We start from the raw sequence: 20,606 nt of genomic DNA, 5'->3' as shown, positions 1-20,606 counted from the left end.
TTAAATTATGCTTTTTATAAGGATAGTCATATAATTTTTTATAAATCTCCTGTTCAGTAACTTTCTCAAACGTATGTATTAAGGGTAATAGGGGCGGATTCCAACAACTTTTTTTATAAATAATGGAATTGGAATTTTCAAACTCTTTCTGATTGTCCTTAAATATACATTTGAAATTTAGTTTCCTATTAAATAATCTAAAGTCTGTTAAAATTCTACTGATATCCACTCTTCTAGATGGTACAAATTTTAATACTTTCATTAAAAGGTGAAACAAATTCTTAGTAATAGGAAATGCTGCATAATTAAATATTTTAAAACTTTTATATACAAAAATTATGTCATCTGATGTCTCTATATCATCCAAATTGACATTCATTATTTCTCCATGCAACCTAACTCCTTCATTATTCCCTGTGGTTAATGGTAACTGTTTTTTCTCCGATAGGATGTGTTTGTGTATTTGGGCCTTACTGCTCCATCCCCTCTTGGGCCTAAAAAAACATTATCTTGTCGATTTCCATTCCTATTCATTAATCTCTCTGATCTCCTTAATTGTGGAAATTCAGAACCATAATTATTTCCCCTATTACTAAAATTATTCTCTTCCTGTGTGGGGTTAGGATTCCCACTTCCCTCTGTATCAAAATAAGCTTTAGGAAAAACATATGCAATGTCATTTTTATATTCAAATTCATCACGTGAAAGCTTCTTCTTTTTTCTAATAATGTTATTATTTAATTCGCTTTCCACTTTATCAAAAATTATATTATATCTATATGCATACTGATTAAAAATGGCATCATCCATAATGTTATTGTTTAATACATCCACTTCACTTAATAATGCATCAATCTTTTTATTATTTAAATTAATTATAAACTCCATTAATTCAAATCCATGCCGGTCAAACATTAGTAATAAATCTTTGCATTCAGGGTCTGTTTTTTTCAGCCCATTTGGGAATTTAAACATTCTTAGCCCCTTAGGGACCCTTTTACAATGTATACATTCGTTTAAATATGAGTTATCACACTGTAATGCTCTTATTTTATTCATCTTACTTTCAAGTACTACTAACCTAGAGTCCATATTGTTTTTTTCTTTTGCTGGAGCATTACTGCCAAAAAAAGAATGTGCACGACTGGACCATTCTCTTAGTCTGTCCCCAGAAACGTTTATATTTCCACAGTTCGTTTTGCTGTTCAACCCCATGATATTATGTCCATTTTCCGTCTGGGTAACATAACTATCCTTATTAGCACTCAAATCAGTTCTAAATAACGCTCCTGACCCTCCTCGTTGTTGTACACCATCAGCAACACAAGTTTCAGCTGCCGTTGTTGCTCCAATACGTAAAACCGGAAGTGCTGTTCCGTTTTGCTTCCCCTGAGTCCCAGGGGCTCCGTTTACACTCTCACAGTTCCGTTTTTGTAGCTGTAACACAGAATCCTGCAAAACGGAAACCTTGTCCGTTAATGCTACGATAAGGTCATATAAGTTATCATTATTGTTGCCAGATTTCTGTCCACATGGGAAATCTGAAAAAACGAGTTCTTCCTCGAAAACTGGAGATAAATCATTGCTCTCCATCCTGAACCAAGCTGTAGTGTCTAGTAGGCGGCGAAACAACCAAACACAAGAAAAAGCCACCAGCAGTTAGAGAACCAGGAACCAAGTACACTGCTGAACGCCAATAACTAGTCCACAGATATGCAATAAATATTTATTAATTCCACAAGATAAGCGCTGACTTCAACAGATCTACAAAGTAAATTTAAAATCCTTACTTTTTATAGGAAATCCTTTAGACATGTGACAACACATCTAATAAATATTCATGAGATCAATACAGATGCCATCTGTGTATTTAAAATTCATATGAAACTTTTTATAAATACATTTTCAAATGAAACAAAATTCCTGGATGCACATATATACATATAAAATAGTATAAAAAACATATAAAAAATGTATATTCAAAGCATATTAGCTCTGTGCTTAAGCTCAGGTTTGATGCTTATAGCCTCATTCAAACCTGGAAAAAATGTTGCATTCAGTTTAAATTGCCATTTAGATTCTGCTTGAAGTAATTTGTTTTTCCAGTCTCCCCCTCTTGGATCCATCTTAACTATCTCTAGGATCCCAAAAATAAAACTATGTGTAGGGTTAGTTATAATATGCTTGCTAAGAGCATTTTTTTCATCTTTTTTTGAAATACAATAGCAATGCTCATATATTCTACGATTTAATTTTCTCTCGGTTTTTCCTATGTAGAAACAAGTACAGCCCTTGCATGTAGCCAAATATACTAATCCCTTGGAAGTACAGGACCCATACACTAATTTAATAGGTATATCATAAGGTGCCAGTAAAAACTGTGTCTTAACATTAATATATGGGCATTGTTCACAGCATCCACATTTATATGTCCCTTGTTACAAGGTGTTATAAATGAGGAATTGTATAATTTTTTGAATGTCGAGTACCCTACTATACCAGTATGTTTTGGGATACCTAAAACTCATAAAAATATAAGGGACCCACCGTATAGGTTAATTATATCCGGTAGGAATAGTATAACAAATTCATTGGGGATTTTTATTGATCGTATGGTAAAGAATTCAATAGCCCCTATAGATTATATTTTAAAGGACTCATGGGATTTTTTAAGACAATTTAACAACGATTCCTTTGATAAAGATTGTTATTTTTCTACTGTGGATGTTATTGATTTATTTACCTCTATACCTCATGATGTAGGTTTGCAGTTTTTTAATGACGTTTTAATCAGACATAGTAATTTAGGGGGTAAAATGGTAAATTTTATTAATGACTTGATGGAAATCATTTTAAAAAATAACTTTTTTACATTCGAAGGTGAATATTATAAGCAGATACAAGGGGTAGCAATGGGTAACAGCTGCGCCCCTATTTTCGCAAATTTAATGCTGCATGAATGGGAAAAGCAATATATTTTTACATCCCCATTTAATGGTGAATGGGTTAAATATTTTAGGTTTTTAGATGATTTATTTATTCTATGGAAAGATAAATATTCTTTTGATGCATTTTTAACTTATATCAATAATATATGCTCTTATTTTAAATTTACAGGGAATGGTAATCAGGATGACATAAATTACTTAGATGTTAATATAGCAAAGGATTATGCCAATAAAAATTTCTTCTCTAGTATTTTTAGAAAATCAACCTTCTCCAATGATTACTTGGAATATTCCAGCAACCATCCCCCACATGTAAAAAGAAATATTGTTAAGGGTCAGATGGTGAGGGTGGTTAGAATGTGTTCACGGATAGATTTAGTGGAAAGAGAAATTAACAAGGTAACTAATATGTTTGTGGAAAGGGGCTACCCTTTGGTGTTTGTTAATAACATCAGGGATGAAGTTTTGGCTTCATGGAATGTCAAATATATGGCATTATTAGGTGTTGGAATTGAGGAAAAAAACACAAGATCTAAGGAAACTCAAGATTTTTCACAATCTATGTTCATAACTTATGGGGAAACGGCAAAAGAAATTAAAAAGATAATATCAAAAAATTGGTCCATGCTAAAATGCAACCAAGACATTTATAAATATATAGGCCCAGAACCTATGTTCACTTATAAAGTAGATAAGAATTTAAAATTTATGTTAGATAATAAAATAACACATTTGGGTGGCATTAGGTTTGGGACATATAAATGTGGATGCTGTGAACAATGCCCATATATTAATGTTAAGACACAGTTTTTACTGGCACCTTATGATATACCTATTAAATTAGTGTATGGGTCCTGTACTTCCAAGGGATTAGTATATTTGGCTACATGCAAGGGCTGTACTTGTTTCTACATAGGAAAAACCGAGAGAAAATTAAATCGTAGAATATATGAGCATTGCTATTGTATTTCAAAAAAAGATGAAAAAAATGCTCTTAGCAAGCATATTATAACTAACCCTACACATAGTTTTATTTTTGGGATCCTAGAGATAGTTAAGATGGATCCAAGAGGGGAGACTGGAAAACAAATTACTTCAAGCAGAATCTAAATGGCAATTTAAACTGAATGCAACATTTTTTCCAGGTTTGAATGAGGCTATAAGCATCAAACCTGAGCTTAAGCACAGAGCTAATATGCTTTGAATATACATTTTTTATATGTTTTTTATACTATTTTATATGTATATATGTGCATCCAGGAATTTTGTTTCATTTGAAAATGTATTTATAAAAAGTTTCATATGAATTTTAAATACACAGATGGCATCTGTATTGATCTCATGAATATTTATTAGATGTGTTGTCACATGTCTAAAGGATTTCCTATAAAAAGTAAGGATTTTAAATTTACTTTGTAGATCTGTTGAAGTCAGCGCTTATCTTGTGGAATTAATAAATATTTATTGCATATCTGTGGACTAGTTATTGGCGTTCAGCAGTGTACTTGGTTCCTGGTTCTCTAACTGCTGGTGGCTTTTTCTTGTGTTTGGTTGTTTCGCCTCGCCTACTAGACACTACAGCTTGGTTCAGGATGGAGAGCAATGATTTATCTCCAGTTTTCGAGGAAGAACTCGTTTTTTCAGATTTCCCATGTGGACAGAAATCTGGCAACAATAATGATAACTTATATGACCTTATCGTAGCATTAACGGACAAGGTTTCCGTTTTGCAGGATTCTGTGTTACAGCTACAAAAACGGAACTGTGAGAGTGTAAACGGAGCCCCTGGGACTCAGGGGAAGCAAAACGGAACAGCACTTCCGGTTTTACGTATTGGAGCAACAACGGCAGCTGAAACTTGTGTTGCTGATGGTGTACAACAACGAGGAGGGTCAGGAGCGTTATTTAGAACTGATTTGAGTGCTAATAAGGATAGTTATGTTACCCAGACGGAAAACGGACATAATATCATGGAGTTGAACACCAAAACGAACTGTGGAAATATAAACGTTTCTGGGGACAGACTAAGAGAATGGTCCAGTCGTGCACATTCTTTTTTTGGCAGTAATGCTCCAGCAAAAGAAAAAAACAATATGGACTCTAGGTTAGTAGTACTTGAAAGTAAGATGAATAAAATAAGAGCATTACAGTGTGATAACTCATATTTAAATGAATGTATACATTGTAAAAGGGTCCCTAAGGGGCTAAGAATGTTTAAATTCCCAAATGGGCTGAAAAAAACAGACCCTGAATGCAAAGATTTATTACTAATGTTTGACCGCATGGATTTGAATTAATGGAGTTTATAATTAATTTAAATAAAAAGATTGATGCATTATTAAGTGAAGTGGATGTATTAAACAATAACATTATGGATGATGCCATTTTTAATCAGTATGCATATAGATATAATATAATTTTGATAAAGTGGAAAGCGAATTAAATAATAACATTATTAGAAAAAAGAAGAAGCTTTCACGTGATGAATTTGAATATAAAAATGACATTGCATATGTTTTTCCTAAAGCTTATTTTGATACAGAGGGAAGTGGGAATCCTAACCCCACATAGGAAGAGAATAATTTTAGTAATAGGGGAAATAATTATGATTCTGAATTTCCACAATTAAGGAGATCAGAGATTAATGAATAGGAATGGAAATCGACAAGATAATGTTTTTTTAGGCCCAAGAGGGGATGGAGCAGTAAGGCCCAAATACACAAACACATCCTATCGGAGAAAAAACAGTTACCATTAACCACAGGGAATAATGAAGGAGTTAGGTTGCATGGAGAAATAATGAATGTCAATTTGGATGACATAGAGACATCAGATGACATAATTTTTGTATATAAAAGTTTTAAAATATTTAATTATGCAGCATTTCCTATTACTAAGAATTTGTTTCACCTTTTAATGAAAGGATTAAAATTTGTACCATCTAGAAGAGTGGATATCAGTAGAATTTTAACAGACTTTAGATTATTTAATAGGAAACTAAATTTCAAATGTATATTTAAGGACAATCAGAAAGAGTTTGAAAATTCCAGTTCCATTATTTATAAAAAAAGTTGTTGGAATCCGCCCCTATTACCCTTAATACATACGTTTGAGAAAGTTACTGAACAGGAGATTTATAAAAAATTATATGACTATCCTTATAAAAAGCATAATTTAACTAAAGAAGAAAACGCATTATTACAAGAACTAAGAAATAATGAGGAAGTAAGGTTTATGAGACCAGACAAAGGTGGAGGTATGGCCATTATTAATAAAGTGGATTATAATAACAAAATTACTGGTATACTTAAGGATTCAGACAAGTATGAAACAATTTCCAAAAATGAGATAAATATTAGTTATAGTAAGATTAAATATTTTTTGGAAGATGCCTTGTTACAAGGTGTTATAAATGAGGAATTGTATAATTGTTTGAATGTCGAGTACCCTACTATACCAGTATGTTTTGGGATACCTAAAACTCATAAAAATATAAGGGACCCACCGTATAGGTTAATTATATCCGTAGGAATAGTATAACAAATTCATTGGGGATTTTTATTGATCGTATGGTAAAGAATTCAATAGCCCCTATAGATTATATTTTAAAGGACTCATGGGATTTTTAAGACAATTTAACAACGATTCCTTTGATAAAGATTGTTATTTTTCTACTGTGGATGTTATTGATTTATTTACCTCTATACCTCATGATGTAGGTTTGCAGTTTTTTAATGACGTTTTAATCAGACATAGTAATTTAGGGGGTAAAATGGTAAATTTTATTAATGACTTGATGGAAATCATTTTAAAAAATAACTTTTTTACATTCGAAGGTGAATATTATAAGCAGATACAAGGGGTAGCAATGGGTAACAGCTGCGCCCCTATTTTCGCAAATTTAATGCTGCATGAATGGGAAAAGCAATATATTTTTACATCCCCATTTAATGGTGAATGGGTTAAATATTTTAGGTTTTTAGATGATTTATTTATTCTATGGAAAGATAAATATTCTTTTGATGCATTTTTAACTTATATCAATAATATATGCTCTTATTTTAAATTTACAGGGAATGGTAATCAGGATGACATAAATTACTTAGATGTTAATATAGCAAAGGATTATGCCAATAAAAATTTCTTCTCTAGTATTTTTAGAAAATCAACCTTCTCCAATGATTACTTGGAATATTCCAGCAACCATCCCCCACATGTAAAAAGAAATATTGTTAAGGGTCAGATGGTGAGGGTGGTTAGAATGTGTTCACGGATAGATTTAGTGGAAAGAGAAATTAACAAGGTAACTAATATGTTTGTGGAAAGGGGCTACCCCTTTGGTGTTTGTTAATAACATCAGGGATGAAGTTTTGGCTTCATGGAATGTCAAATATATGGCATTATTAGGTGTTGAAATTGAGGAAAAAAACACAAGATCTAAGGAAACTCAAGATTTTTCACAATCTATGTTCATAACTTATGGGGAAACGGCAAAAGAAATTAAAAAGATAATATCAAAAAATTGGTCCATGCTAAAATGCAACCAAGACATTTATAAATATATAGGCCCAGAACCTATGTTCACTTATAAAGTAGATAAGAATTTAAAATTTATGTTAGATAATAAAATAACACATTTGGGTGGCATTAGGTTTGGGACATATAAATGTGGATGCTGTGAACAATGCCCATATATTAATGTTAAGACACAGTTTTTACTGGCACCTTATGATATACCTATTAAATTAGTGTATGGGTCCTGTACTTCCAAGGGATTAGTATATTTGGCTACATGCAAGGGCTGTACTTGTTTCTACATAGGAAAAACCGAGAGAAAATTAAATTGTAGAATATATGAGCATTGCTATTGTATTTCAAAAAAAGATGAAAAAAATGCTCTTAGCAAGCATATTATAACTAACCCTACACATAGTTTTATTTTTGGGATCCTAGAGATAGTTAAGATGGATCCAAGAGGGGGAGACTGGAAAAACAAATTACTTCAAGCAGAATCTAAATGGCAATTTAAACTGAATGCAACATTTTTTCCAGGTTTGAATGAGGCTGTAAGCATCAAACCTGAGCTTAAGCACAGAGCTAATATGCTTTGAATATACATTTTTTATATGTTTTTTATACTATTTTATATGTATATATGTGCATCCAGGAATTTTGTTTCATTTGAAAATGTATTTATAAAAAGTTTCATATGAATTTTAAATACACAGATGGCATCTGTATTGATCTCATGGATATTTATTAGATGTGTTGTCACATGTCTAAAGGATTTCCTATAAAAAGTAAGGATTTTAAATTTACTTTGTAGATCTGTTGAAGTCTGTTGACGAAAGCGCTTATCTTGTGGAATTAATAAATATTTATTGCATATCTGTGGACTAGTTATTGGCGTTCAGCAGTGTACTTGGTTCATGATTAATATAATATTTCTCATAACTGATAAATAAACAAAGCATAATATCCCATCACCTGTAACAGACAGAGCCTACATATCTGTGTAGAAGTTGTGCGTCTCAATGTCAGCTTCAAAATGATGCATCATTTGTGTGATCGCCATGCTCCCTTGCAAAGATATGGGCATAATAATGAGAAGTATTGGAAATGTATAATTTTCATAATCCTACAAGACTAAACAAACTGTGATATATGTAGATGTGTACAGTGCACAGACTTAGTTCTTTTACCATGTTGTAAGGAGTAACACTGTCTTCAAAATGAGATATTACTAGACACACTGACATGCTCCATTGCAAAGTTATTTACCAAAATATGAAAAAAAATCATAATTTCCATAACCTAACTCCAAAGCAAACGTTGATATATGCACATGTCTACAACAGACAGGCACAATTCTTTTACCATGTTGGAACCAGCAATACTGTCTTCAAAATGAGATATTACTTGACACATTCAAGATGCTCCCTTGCAAAGTTATTTACCAAAATATGAAAAAAATCATAATCTCCATAACCTAAGTCCGAAACAAATTTTGATATCGGCACACAAGTACAACATACTGTTTTACCATGTTAGAACTATCAATACTGTCTTCAAAATGAGGTATTACTTAGTACATTCAGATGCTCCCTTGCAAAGTTATTTACCAAAATATGAAAAAAAATCATAATTTCCATAACCGAAGTCCGAAACAAACTTTGATATCTGCACATCTGTACAACATAGAGGCACAATTCTTTTACCATGTTGGAACCAGCAATACTGCCTTCAAAATGAGGTTTTACTTGGCACATTCAGATGCTTCCTTGCAAAGTTATTTACCAAAATATGAAAAAAAAAAAAAACAATTTCCATAACCTGAGTCCTAACAAAACTGATATATGTACATGAGTACAGCATTCAGAAGCAGTTGTTTTACCATGTAGACACATATGATTGTAAATATACACATTCTTGGTGTAGCCAACATACTGCTGAATGGGTACATGTAAAGAGAAAAAGCAAGGTAAGGACCGCCATTCCAGTAATGAACCCAGGACAGGCATGGGACTTCAGTGGCAGGCAAGGCCATCTGATCTGTCCAATAGCTGTGCCGACTATCCACTCAGACAGCTGATACCACTGCAGTCTCACGACCTCCTTCAGTGTCAGAAGTCTGCCTTACCTATGCCTTTTCTCTTTACATGTGTCCATTCAGCACTGTTCCCAAGGGATCAAGTTCTGTATTACTAAGCCCTTCCTGTCATCTAAACTCTACACATGCCTGATAAAAGCAGAATAAAAAAAAATATTGCAGGATGGTTACTGACATATTGTACGTGCTAGAACTCTCCTGAAACAGTTCTTTCTCAGCATCTTCACCAGCTCCTTACCACAGTTATTTGCCAAACTCATAAAAATATATTTTACACAACACATTTCATAATAGAGTTTAACTTACTATACTGGTCCCTACTTGGTCATGGGTGTTTTCTGTTCTTCTCACAAGCTGCATATTACCAACCCTGCATAGCTCTCCTCATGCCATTGTGGAGGTCAGTCAAGAGCAAGGCAATGCCCTCCTCAGTTAGGTGAATGCCATCCCTTCTGAACAGGTAAACATCTTCTGCTGTGATGCTGTCATGACAGACTGTAGATTCATCAACCCTGTGCATCAAGCCATGCACAAATCCATTCTGTAAATGTCTGGCCTTGTGTGCTGCCCATTGACTATTTGCTGTTTTCCACATCTGTCGAGGATTTATGTCAGACCACACAAAATGACAACATGGCTGCCATGACTGCAGGTGTTCAAAAATTGCTCTGACTTGAAACCGTAGCCTTCTGAGTGTTTGACTGATGACATAATTCCCTCCAATGTGCAGCACAAGGATGTCGGGCTCAGGGTAGATGGAACACTTCTCTTCCAACAACTGCAGTACTCCACTCCAGTGCATACCTCTTCTTGCAATCCAGTATACCTTCACACTGGATGTGGGGAAGATCAGGTTGGACTGGTTTTCAGTTCTGGAGGCATGGCTGGCAGCCCAGTAAATGTAGAAATGGCCACATACCCACACTTTTACTTGTCGTTCTCCTGCTCATGAAGCCATGTTAGTGTCAGAAGGTGGAAAACCTGCACAGGAAAGAAAATGCAAACTGATTACTACTGATGTTTGACAGATCTATTGGAAGACTGCATATATATGTATATCATAATGCATTACCTGGTTAGACCATCCAAATCTTCACTCCTATCCACAGGGGTATTATTCTTTTCATAAGGTACATGTAAATCCCCTCTAAATGAACTACAGACAATGTATGCAGATGCATCACCCTATATCCCAAGAGAGGCCACTGTCATACTGAAATCTGTGTGTATATGTATATATGTGCAAGTACTTCATGTACATATATACACACATATCGATATACACACATATATGCACAGTCACATATATATACAGGAAAAAAAATCAGGGGTTTTGGAGGATAGCTAGTTGATGAAGAATGGGGGGTGGCTTGCAATGACTGCAAGCAGAGAAAAAACACAATCTGGCTTGTGCATTCATCAAAGTGATAACGATTTCTACTTATGTGAATAACAGTTACAGCAGCTGAGACTTTTACCAGAAAAGTGATAATGACTCACTGCTATATTGTAACTGCATGTATTGCTAATGTGATAATGACCTTCCTTTCATTACTGCAAAGGTATGCATGCTCAGACAAAGGTGATAATTGCTGCACATAACCTATTGACTAGGCATTCATTATATTACCGTGTGCAGCTGTTGTGTAACACAGACTCATTATTAATAAGGAGAACACCTGAGTATAGTAGTATAACACTTTCATATTACTGAGCCCTTCCTCCCACCTAAATTCCACACGACTGACAAAGCCAGGAAAAATGCACAAAAAATATGGTGGCTCCATGCTGGCAGTAGTCAACAAATGATAACCTTTATCTCACTCATGCAACTACTAATCACAAATAGAATAAAACAAGCAGAAGTGATTTATTTTCTGCTTATTTTACATTATACTATTAATTAGTCAATGGTGTATCTGATGTCTTGTATGCTGGCATATTACACTATAATTACATTTATGTGCTGTATTCTAAGTAATGTAACCATATGTAATTTTTAGAATTAATTTCTATGTTTCCCCAGTAACCAATTCACTTGTTTGCGTTGTGTATGCACAAGCACCAAAATGGCACAATAAAATATTCTGACCAGCGGTTACTTCAGCAATCAGACCATGTATGCACAAGCACTTCCCTGATACACAATGAATTATTTCCCCAAGCAACATCCTCATTACTATGTCCAGGTATACATGCACCTAAATGAAATGCTTCCCCCAAACAGCTCTTCACTAACATTTCCTGGTACATGCAACCACCAGCATCATTACTTCACTCAAGCAACCCCTTCAGTAGAATGTTGAGCTATGCACAATCACCAAAATTAAACGCTTACCCAAATGAAACGTGTGTAACATTTATAGTATGTACAACCACCAAAATGAAGCATTCACCCAAGCGAGCCCTTCAATATAATGTAAGCACAGGCACCAGAATGAAAGATTTCCCCAAAACAACCATGCAGTAACATTTCCTTGTATGTACAAGCACCAACAGGAAAATTTCAGAAACAAACACTTAATGTGCAGGTGGGAAATTGCATCACATTATCTGTTGAGTGGCCATTCATTATATTCCGGGTACAGGTGTAATACAAGACAGAGTCATTACCGTCTGTTTGGAGAAAGACCAGAGTAATTCAGTCAAACTGGTACAGCATTTATATCTTACTAAGCATTTGATATACCATGGAACACAGTGAAGACCATCAAACAGTGAAGAAAATATGGGACAACAGTGATGTTGCAAAGAACTGGACGTCCCTCCAAAATTTATGAAAAGACAAGACACTGTGGACAAATAACTTATGAGAATACTGTCTTCGGAGGAATTAACTACAGCCTTCTTATATACAGCTAAGAAAACCAGTGATGGCACTCTGCCCAGTTTCCTGGTAGTGGGCTAATAAAAGTCTTCACACAATCATGGGTAAAACAAATGTTCAGAATGGATTTATGCTAAGTCCTAAGCAAATAATTTAAAAAATCATCAGCCAAAATATAATTTCTCTTGCTGCATACATGGTGTGACCTACATTCTGTATAATGTCAAAACAGGGAGCTGCATAATACATCAGAATGTAGATGCAATCAAATCCATGGAAGTAGAATAGCATTTTGTCTAATACTGAGAATAGCATTTTTGAGTGAATTTTGCAGTGAACTTATTAAAATCTCTAATTATGTTAAATTGTTTAACTTCTTATTGTTTTATTGTATTTGTTGTATGTACATTTGCGAATGTTTATAATGAAAAAATAAAAATGTTTTTGGAAAAAAAGAAAAAGCATGCTCATTCAAAGGTACTTATTCTAGCAATGTTCCAAGACAAATGGTGCAATTTGGAACCCCTTGCCCCCCAATATCTTTGGTTTGGACAGTTGAAAGGTATGTGCAGTCATCAGTAAAATTATAAAAATGGACGTAGGACATGTACCCTTCTTTTCTTAAAAATTTTAAGTCATCTTGATTCAGATCTCATTTATTTTTTCTTGTACTGATTTTACCTCTATCACATCATCATTTAAGAGCTTTATCATACATCTGTCTTTCCATTTTCATGTGAAACTATAAATAATGTCACCACTACATTTTCTGAACACCTAACTAGTAAACCACTATTCCATTTCCATTTTGTTTGCATGAAAAAGATTTTTCTCCGCTTCATCTACCTTGTCCTACCTTGCTCCATTTTGTAAGCCACATTAATACCCAATCAGCCATCTTTCATACTTTCCACATCCTGTCTTTATTCAGTTCTTGTCCTTCAGCTTTACTTTTTCTCTTTCATTTTAGATCAATCCACTGCTATGCCCATCTTTCATTCAGCTGTCTTGTGCTCACAAAAAGTAACCTTCTTCTTAGTTTCTGCATCTAGCTTAGCGCAATAATTTTTACAGATGCCTTTTCCTATGTTCTCCATCTACACTTCTACTCAATGTTGTGTGATCTGGAAGACCCATGCCTTCCTTTCTTTGTTGTACATGATTACAACACCAATGGCCAAAAATAAACCTGTACAACGCAAACAATCTCCTTGTGTGCCCCAATTCTAGTATTTGTTTTTGTAACCTAACACCCACCTCTTACATTTTCCCTCTTTGCCTTCTGTTCAAGTCACATAAATTGCTGTTGAAATCTGCTGCCTTCAACACCCATTATTTGCATCACACAAAGGCTTAATTTTCAGTATTCCTTTGGTGTATATATATTAACATAGTTTGCCCGTTATAGGCTGCAGTCCTCCAATTATTCCCATAAGCAGTTTCAATCTTGACTTCACTTTGACAGAAATAACTGTTGGTAACCACTCCTCAAGGGGACCAGATACATTCAAGTTTCTTACAAAATGTTACTCCTGTAATTTGTTGATGTCTTTAACACCTGTTTATTTCTTACCCATTCCAGAACCCTGTTAGCATTGAGTGACAAAAGTTTCATTTTTCAAATACAGGTTTCTGGTTAAAGCTTTTGTATTATAGGTTCATAGGTTCATAGGTTAGTACTAAGCTAACTGCTCTTGCGAGCCATTTTAAGCCTAGCCCAATTATCCATTGTGAGACTCAAACCCTGCACCTTGTGTTTGTAAGGCAAACACCTTAACCATTAGGCCACCCTCCCAACCCCATCTTTTTTTTTTTCCATATTCTTCCTATTTACCCCTTAACCCGTAGTTCCCAGTTTTATGTCTTCCAGCTCTGCTTCAGTTTCCTCTTCTGTAGCTTGAGTAAGAGCTCCAAATCATTTCTGTTCATATTATTTGCTCTGTCTATAAATGCTCTTTTATTAACATTTACTTCCCACTCTTCCTCCCATCACTTCTCTGATGTATTTCTTGTTCACATTGTACTCCACAAACACTTTTCATCTATACCATTATTTTCCTAATTTCACTCTCTGAAGTTGTTTTACTACAACCCCAAAATGACCCTCACATCTGCACCATATGTACATTTTAATATAACACTTTTTTTCCAACTCCATAATATTTTTCTGGTTCCCCCTCTTTCTGTAGTGTTCACAAATTAATTTATTATGGTTCACTTTAAAAATGTTGCACTTATTTTTTTGTTGTTGTCAGTATGTCCATTTCACCAGTGGCTCTGAATTTCTTTCTGCAGATCGCTGGTTAACAGTTACCGTTACCGTTACCGAATACGCAAGGGATTATGGGGCGCAATCGTTACTTTATGAAGTGGGGTAGATTGCTAGCTTAGGGACCAGCAGGGTCTAAATGACTATCCAGGAAATTAACTTCCCTTCAAGTGGCTTAGCTGTCGCCAAATCATTGCTTTAGCTTTGGAAAGAAATGTTACCTCACGAGGTACTTTGCAAAGTTAAAAGGTTGGATGTGTGCATAAACACAGACACACGTGCACCAGCACGCGCACACACACACACTATTACTGTAGAAAAACGCTAGTGATTTTTATAAAATACATTCTGCTGCTTGGATACTTTCTATTTTAAACTTTTGAAAGGGGAATCAGGACCTCATCTGGTATGCAGAATATGTAGGCTGTAAAGAGTTTAAACATTTAATCTGTCAGCTACTACCTAATAATTAAATACGCATATTCTGGAGAGCGTTTCATCTCATTATACACCCACAGCAAGTCGAAGACAGAATGATAATTTCTGTTTACCTATTCGTGCGCTGGTTCTATATAAATGTCAGAAACTGTTAAAAATATGATCTTTAAAAGCAGCTCAAATGGAAAGCATTCTGAACAGCACTTGTTGAAGAAAACAGAGTTGTACAGCTCACAACTACATTTTTAGGAACTGGAATCAGGCACGCAATCTACTGGTGTGTTTTCAATTACTCTTAGGTTTCTGGAATCACCCAGCACAGTCGCAAAAGACACAGCTACAAAATCAGCTAACACACCTACCTCTGGTGATGGATAACACAGTTTCAACTATCTCCCTGCAATTCAGTAGGATCGGAGATGAAAAAATTCCAGTGCCGATGTTTCTTTGAAGAACCAATGTCCAGGATAAATAGAGGGATCCAACAGTAAATTCTGCAAGAAGATGAAACGAAAGGGAATATCTGCTGTTGGGTCCCTTATTTAGTCAGAACAAAGTAGTATTGCATGGCCACTACTCACTTGACTAACAGTATATGAAATCGGAATGCTGTGGAGAAGTACAGACTCCGTTGTAAGCCATTTTTCTCGGGAAAGCCAAATATGAACACCATGTAACTCCACGCTAAAAAATAAGATGACAAGGTAACTGACAAAGTTCAGTTACTTTGTCAACTTAATTGTCATCAGTGGAGGTACAATATGACTGCAAAATTAGCTGCGCTGCTAGAAGGCACTCGGGTGTAACTACATGCAATTCCTACCGTCTCACGGCACGCTCGGATGTAAGCACAAAGGCGCCATGAGACGGTAGTCGGGTTTAATGAGTTAATAGACATAGAAGCTGGGGGCCTAGCTGCCCCACGTGCAGGGGTAGAAATGTCCAAAGGTATGGTGTCGGACAATTCTTGAGCACTAGCTTCGGTACGGAGTTCTGAAGCCGACTCAGCCGGGGCCTCTCTGGCCTCGGTGGTTGGAGGTATGGCTTCGGTAGTAGTAATAACCGTGGACTCGGTTTCAGCCGAAACCGAGACACTCGCGGTAGACCTAGCCGTGGTTTCAGCCGAAACCGCGGGCCACGAGTGTCGGTCCTTTTCCTTGCGTTTTTTGACCATATGCGAAGTCGGAGTCTCCGATGGCATTTTATAAGCAAAAGCGGTTCCAAAAAATTCCTCTGCAAACTCCGACCGACGTCTAAAAGTCCGTCGGTTGAAGGAGGCACAGGCTAAACAAGCTGATACGTCGTGGTCTGGGCCTAAGCAAGGAAGGCAGTAAGAATGGAAATCCTTATGAGGTATTTGTTTCCCACAAGTTAAACAATTATTTACTTTGTTTGACATCGGCTGAGGCAAGAAAGAGTCCCCAACGGGGTACTTAGCTTTTTTTGAAGTCTTCGGTAGCTGAAATCTCTGGATCTGACTGACCGGCACTTGAGAACAGCTTCTGCTTCAGGCACCGCGCGGCAAGAAAGATTGAGGAAAATGGCGTTGGCTGATGCCTTTATACCCCAGAAGCTCTGACGTCGGGGAAAGTGCGACATCAGCCGAGGCCAAACCCAGACTTTGGAATCCGGCCGAACGAGGGGCTGCCTGAGGCGGGACAACCCATATGTTATGACTGCAGATGCATCCTTGAAGGACATCCCCAAGTTACCACATAGGTGGCAATCCATTAAGCACAGAAGAGGTTATCAGGGACCTGGGGACCCAAGTTGACAGTAACCTTTCTTTTGACACTCACATTGCCAAAGTGGTTAGGAGGACCTTCTACATTGCCCACCTGATTATGAAGGGATTCACATCCAGATCAAGGGAGGTCATTGTTCCCCCGGACTCTTCACTTATCAGACCAATGATTGAGTACAATGCCCCATTCGGAATGTATCTTACCTGACACCTACAGCAATTGGAAAGACCCCAAAAGTTCCTCACCAAAAGGATAAAGGGGCTCAAAAATATGCCATATGCTGCCCGACTGAAGAAACTCCAGCTCTATTCAGTCGCATACCGTCTGCTCAGAGGTGACCTGTGCCTGACATACAAGGCCATGTCCAACCCGGAATTAATGGACATGCTCCACCTCAAAAAATCCAAATCCACCAGAGCCACAAGAGCAAGAGACTTAAACCTCAACACGGATATAAATAGGACGTGCTGGAGGGACAGATTCATCACCCAGAGACTCCCTATGCTGTGGAACAGAATCCCAGTCCATGTGAGACAGAGCACCTCGCTGGCTCTGTTCAAGAGGAATCTTGACCAGTGGATGGGAGATCATAGGTTTACCCCGGGGATCATCTCTGTATCACTGTTGGACAGAGGCACGGCAAACTAATGGGTATAGTATTCTTCAACCTAAGGGGTGGTGAAAGCCACACAACTCTGGCTAGGCTTATAAATGCCCTAGGGCAGATAGCCTAGTATGAACCTATAATAGAACAATGATTACCCAGAGGGAAGCAGAATGTAAGAAAATACCTCTGTTGTTGGTGGGTCTTGATGCAGAGAAAGCATTTGACAAAGTAAAGCGAAGAAGCCAAAAACCAAGTAAAGACAAAGGAAAACAGGAGCCACCAGCAACAGGTGTAAGCATAGCTAAAAATGCTCCAAACACTGATAAATAAAATTCAGGTTTTTAATGCATTTAAAATCTCTAAAAGCAGTTCAAAATAGGTCAAAATAACCTGGTCCTGTTTGCCTTTGTGCTCATTTGACACAGTAAGCTGGGATTTTATGAGTAGTGCAATGGAATCATATGTATCCCCTTATAAAATAATAAAGTTAATTAGAAGGCTATATGAAGGATCAAGGCAAGAATTAAAGTTGGAGGGTAAAGTACAGTTTTGTACCTACCACAAATGTAGATGTTTGAGTGTATTCACTGCTGCAGTCATTACACTTGGGTTATCCTGCCATCAGGCGGTCCCGCAGTCGGCCAGAGTTCCAAAGTCTTGGTCCGGCGTTGGTTGCTGTCGCCTCTTCCCTGACATAAGTGTGCCAGGGGTATAACAAGATGCAGCAGATGCCATTTTCTTCAGTTTTTTATGCCCCAGATGTCAGGTGCCCCCAAATAGGTAGGCAATGCATATTGCTAATAAAACATACATAAAAAATAAAAACAACACCTTCAGTTACAAGCAAATACACCACATAGGTTGTACAGGGTAGAAAAGTATAGATAAGTCCCAGTTAAGAAAGTGGAGATGGAGGGAGGGTAACCTAGACTGCAGCAGTGAATACACTCGAACATCTACATTTATGGTAGGTACAAAACTGTACTATGTTCATCGTGTTTCACTGCTGCAGTCATTACATTTGGGATGAATCCCAAAGCTGAGGTTGGGTCTATAAAGGATTCAGGGTGGCTATGAGGCCCTGCAGCACTGCAGTGGCAAAGCCAGCTCTGGATTTAGAGTCAAGAGGCAAGTGGTAATGCTTGGTAAAGGTGTGCACTGAACTCCAAGTTGCAGCTTCCAAAATATCCTTGGTAGGTACTCCTCTAAGGTAGGCAGTTGAAGTGGCTGTTGCCCTGGTGGAATGTGGCCTAATGTTGCTAGGTACAGTTTTTCCATGCTGTTTGTAGCAGAAATGAATACAGTGTCCTATCCACTTTGAAACGGTCTGCTTTGAAATAGCCTTTCCCTGTGATCCTGCAGCATATGCTACAAACAATTGCTCAGTTTTCCTGAAAGCTTTTGTTTTGTCCAAGTAGAAGCGTAACTGCCTGTGTATGTCCAATGAGTGCAGAAGTTTCTCCCCTTTATTCTGGGGATTTGGATAAAATGTTGGCAAGTGAATAGTTTGGTTAAGAGCCACACTGGATACCACCTTTGGCATAAATGTACGGTTTTGTTCCTAAAGAAACCCTGTCCTGATGAAAAATGATGAAAGGTTCCACTGCCATTAGTGCTTGTAACTCTGAGACTCTTCGTGCTGAGGTTATTGCTAGAAGCAGAGCAGTTTTCCATGACACATATTTTAATTCTGCTGAATTGGCTGGCTCAAAAGGAGGTAAAGTTAGTTTTTCCAAGACAAAGTTGAGGTCCCAAGTTGGTGTTGGTGCTCTACAAGGCGGTCTTATGTTTTTAGCCCCTCTGAGGTACTGTTTTAATAATGGATGAGAGAAAATAGGAGGATCCGTGTTGTAATGAGCTGAGATGGCAGAGGCGTGGATCTTAATGGATGAAAAGGATAGGCCTTTGTCCAGCATCTCAGTTAAGTATTGTAATATCTGAGGAATATTTGGAACAAGAGGGTCAAAGCTTTGAGCCTGGTTCCAGGTGCAGAATCTCTTCCACTTTTCTGAATAGGATTTCCTGGTGCTGGGCCTCCTGGTCTCCAAAATGACATCCATAACAGCTTTAGAAAGAGGTATTGGCTGCTTGGCTAAGTAATCTGCCATGCAGCCAGGTTTAAGGTTTTGAGCTGGCTCTGCAGGATCTGATTGTTTTGTTGAGTCAGAAGATGAGGAACTTGAGGTAAAATCCATGTTGGGCCTTGAGCCAAGTTCTTTAAGATTGGGTACCAGTGCTGGCGTGGCCAGTCTGGGGCAATCAAGATTATTTTTGGCCTTTCTTGTCTGGCTTTTAGGAGTACCTTTGAAAGGAGAGGCAGTGGTGGGAAGGCATAAACTTTTAGGGTTTTCCAGCTGAAGGAGAGAGCATCCACATTCCATGCTTGTGTGTGGTAAGTCCTTGTGCAGAATTTCTGTAGTGGGTAGTTCAGACGGGAGGCAAAAAGATCTTTGTCTGGGCGCCCCCATTTTTGTGTTATCATGCTGAATACTTGTGGATTTAATTTTCACTCGTGAGGATCCATGATGTTTCTGCTTAAGTCATCTGCCAGAGTATTTTTCTTTCCTGGCAGGAATTGTGCTTGCAGATGAACCTGACAGGTCAGTGCTGTGTTCCACAAAGTCATGGCTTGTCTGCAGAGGGGATAAGAATGAGTGCCCCCTTGCTTGTTTATGTACCACATAACTGTGGTGTTGTCCGTCTTTAGTAATAGTTGTCCTGGATGCAGAAGGTCCTTGAAGGCTGTTAGGGCATTTTGTACAGCTAGCTTCTCTTTCTGATTGATGTGAAGATGCATTTGGTCTGCAGCCCACTTGCCCTGAATACATTTTCCTGCCATGTGTGCTCCCCAAGCGTAATCCGAAGCATCTGTTGTTAGTGTCTGCCTGGCTGTGGGTAGAGTGAAAAGCTGTCCCTTGTTGTGGTGATATGCCTGTGCCCACCATCAAAACTCCTGTTGTAGGCAGGGAATAAGTGGTATTACCGTTTCCAAACTATGACTGTTGATTCCAAACACTTTTTAGGTACCACTGGAATTTCCTCATATGCAGTCTGGCATATGGTATTAGTAGTATGCAGGACACCATGAACCCCAAGGCCTGCAGAATTTTTTTTGCAGGGAGTTGGGTTTTTGTTGCCATCAATTGAAAGTACTGAGTCAAT

At 37.2% G+C, this 20,606-nt stretch overlaps 1 protein-coding gene across 3 annotated transcripts in view; it reads right to left on the bottom strand.

The window, feature by feature from the left end:
- MFSD11 (major facilitator superfamily domain containing 11) overlaps positions 1-20,606 on the bottom strand; it is a 2,028,489-nt gene that overhangs the window by 887,013 nt on the left and 1,120,870 nt on the right. The window lies entirely within an intron of this gene.

This window comes from Protopterus annectens, chromosome 12.part0 (assembly GCF_019279795.1).
Source record: "Protopterus annectens isolate FY-2018-M chromosome 12.part0, PAN1.0, whole genome shotgun sequence".
NCBI classification, from domain to species: Eukaryota; Metazoa; Chordata; order Ceratodontiformes; family Protopteridae; genus Protopterus; species Protopterus annectens.
Note: the sequence above shows the minus strand (reverse complement) of the source record. Positions and strands in the feature narration are given on the sequence as shown.